General features: G+C 38.4%; 1 long non-coding RNA gene across 1 annotated transcript; it reads right to left on the bottom strand.

Annotated features, from left to right (window-relative positions):
• Positions 1-284: 284 nt before the first annotated feature.
• Positions 285-3,221, bottom strand: LOC135320822 (uncharacterized). Its single transcript, XR_010380163.1, has 3 exons — positions 2,781-3,221; positions 2,270-2,493; positions 285-372 (listed from the first exon to the last, which is right to left on the bottom strand). It is a non-coding gene; the product is annotated as an uncharacterized LOC135320822 (long non-coding RNA).
• Positions 3,222-3,378: the final 157 nt, after the last annotated feature.

A 3,378-nucleotide genomic window follows, 5' to 3' on the forward strand; every position in this document is an offset into this window, starting at 1 on the left:
AGTTTTGTAAAGATGTACGTTCTCCTAAATATAATTTAAAACTTACTAAAAAATCCCATGACAACTCTTATCTGTTTTTTTTTTTAACTTGAAAAAAGTATTTTAGAATTCTTCAGGAATAATAAAGTCATAATACTAGCCAAGAAAATTAGGGATGGAAAAAAGAATCAAAAAAAATCGCATTGTCAGATATTAAATAAATTTTTGCAATATGTTAGATATAGCACTGGAATAAGAAAGTAAGATTGACAGAAATAAACCATGAACTCAAAAAGAGACTCTAGTATACATAAGTATTTTTTACAGGTGGGATTTCAAATCAAAGAGCCAAGTATGAATTCAATAATTGTCTTGGGACAATCAGAGAATCACCTGGAAAAAACAAATTCTATTCCAGTCATAATGACCACAAGAAAAATAACAGATAGTGATGTAAATATTAGAAAGTACTAATAACAGCAAATACAACTCTTTGCTCATATTAATTCAACTTCTCCTCTCTATAACAAGTACTATTATCATCTCCATCTTAGAGATTAGAAAAACCTACAGAAGAGATATATACCATTATAAGAAAGTATTTCTAAGAATAAAATCAAGGATAAAACCCAAAGAGAAGACATTTACTATCTTAAGATTATTTTGGGCCACAACAAAAATAAACCTACTGAACAAAATGAAAGGCAAGATATGACAAGTAAAAGCTCTGTGATACATGTTGATGAAGACAAGGGGTTACTGTTCATAACATACAAAGAGCTGTCACAAAGCAACAAGAAGCTCCCTCACTTAAATGTGTGCAAAGGACAAAAGGGATCATTCACTTTTTAAAAGTCAGATGGCTAATGAGTGAAAAATGCTCAATACCTCTCTGGTCATCAAGTGCAAACTAAAACAAAGAAAAAGCACTTTTGCTCATCATATTGGCAAATGTTTTTAAAAGATATTCTAGCTAGTGTCCATCTTTGAGAGAACAAACTGTTAGCTATCTTCTTGGAGGACGACATATCAATGGATATGTAAACTCTGAAAAACTTGTGTACACACACACTGAACTCCACTTTTAGGAATCGTTTCACTTAGAAAAAAAAATCAGTTCAAAAAGATGTACTCATCAGAGCATTTACACAGCACTTTTTACAATGGTGGGAAGAAAAGCTGAAGTGAAATCATATCCAGCGATAGACAATTGGTTACATAAGTTATTCTACATCTTTTCATTCCCCACAGGAGAAGGAATTTCTAGAGTCGCTTGAAAGGAGCCTGTGATGTATGTAATTGTCACATCCAGGGACTGAATTTCCAGAAACCTTAACTAAAGGAATACTCATTCAAGGTCACAGGAATGTTTGTACAAGAAGGATGCCAGTCAAACACCATTTCTGACAGTGGAAAATGGAGAAAACTTAAGTATCCACCATCAAGACAATGATGCCGTAAATCAAGGCGAGCTGTAGGCACTAAGGGGCCAGCGTTTCGGCGTGGCCCAAGGCCTTGTCCACAGTACTCTCCCACCGAAGGTGTCCTTGCACAAGAGACCAAACCTACATATCAGGAGACCCCTCTACTCTATCTGAAAGGACCGGGTGAGTCTGGAGTGGGAGGAAGTCTATGATATACCCCTGAGTGAATAAACCGAGCTGCAGAAAACATATAGTATGGCCTTATTTTTCAATAAAGCATATATACACACACATATAGATAGATTTCTGATATACGTGTATGTAAGAATGTGTATATATATATATGACATAGGCATAAAGGTCATGACATATATACACCACATTTTCAGCAGTTTTTACTCTCAGGAAAAAAGGGGAAGGGATGTAGGGGCTTTTTGGTACCACCACAGTTCTCTTTTCAGTACTTCAGTTAAGTGTACTTGGAATTTCACAGTTTATTTAAGTCCGAACTAAAATGGAAGATGCCTCCACAAGACAGAATGCTATAATGGTCATTAAAAATCATGCTAGGGGGGATAGAATATTGTAGAAAAACGTGAAATAAGCACAATGGAAAATGGAGGTCTCCACACAGTAAAAAGGCACAGAGTGCTCGCTGGTTTTTATGACAGAGGAGATACACAATGATGAAAAGAACAGAAAATAGATGTTCAAGTGTTAATTATTATCTCTGAGTAGTGGGATCAGGATAGACCCTTTTGCCCCTTTTTTCAGACTTTTATATTAAATACACATTATTTTTCATCTAAAAAAAGCATTTTTAGATGTCTAGTACCACACATTGAAAAAAATACACGAGTACTTACAGAAACAATAACTAGGAGACACGGCAGCAGCGCCACACAATGTAGAACGGGCGATCCTGATTAAAACCACGCAGTTACATAAGGACCCACAAAGTGAGAGCACCTGCTGTAACAGGGCGTGGCCGCCTTCTATTTGCCAGTTGTGTCTTCAGGGCTGAGGCAGTTCGGAGCACGGCCAGTGTCAGTGCTGGTGTCTGGATGGATGCCACTGGAGGTGAGGGCACCTGCAAGCCGAGAGGAAGAACAGAAATCATCCTCTGCTTTTTCTGTCTTGTTTCTTTGTTACTTTTAAAGAGAGGCATAAATAAGAAAAACTAAATCTTCCCTACTGAAATTTCAGTAATGAAACCGTTTTCAAAGTGTTCACAACTTATTTTCTGCCTATAACTGTCTTTTCAACAAAGCATCATATTTATTAAATGTTAATTAACACAGTTAATTAACTACCTGTTAAAACCTATTGAAGAACATGAAATGCACTACGTGAAAGCACCACGCCTGCAGTAACTACCTTAGCTGTCTTCACGGCAGTGCAGTCAGCCCCCACCATCCCGTAGCCCTGAGCTCCTGATGCTGGTAAGAGAGCACGCTGCCGCCTCAGATGGAGAGAAAGTGTGAAAGTGTTTTCTGAAATCTACAGCACTGACAAAACATAACTGACAAATCCCAGGCTCCTTTGAGGCTGTCATTTTATGTTTCTGACCAACACCCGTCAATGAGCAGAACCACCCCATTTCCGAGCCATGGGACTCACGTGGGAAGCAGTTTTGGAGAAATTTCCAGGTATAGAATGTAACCAACTATACATAGAACTCTGAAAAAATAAAAGATTCAATACCCTGATTTTGGAAGACACTCAAAATATTCTCCTAAGCCTTAGTAGCTGGAAAGGCTGGGCTTCTCCTCAGCCACTTATTTATTTCACAGCCAGTGAGCATCTCCCACAAACCCTGTTAACCTGTGTCTGCTGGGAGCATCAGGCACACTCTTGCTGTCGATCTTATAAGTCACAGGGCAGACGCGTGTCTCTCATGCCTGCCACCCTCACACAGGCTCGCCTCCTAGCCTCACTGTCTGAACTTGGCCCCATTTTCTCACCTGTTTATTTG

The sequence above is a fragment of the Camelus dromedarius genome, unplaced genomic scaffold (assembly GCF_036321535.1).
Source record: "Camelus dromedarius isolate mCamDro1 unplaced genomic scaffold, mCamDro1.pat HAP1_SCAFFOLD_195, whole genome shotgun sequence".
Lineage (NCBI taxonomy): Eukaryota > Metazoa > Chordata > Mammalia > Artiodactyla > Camelidae > Camelus > Camelus dromedarius.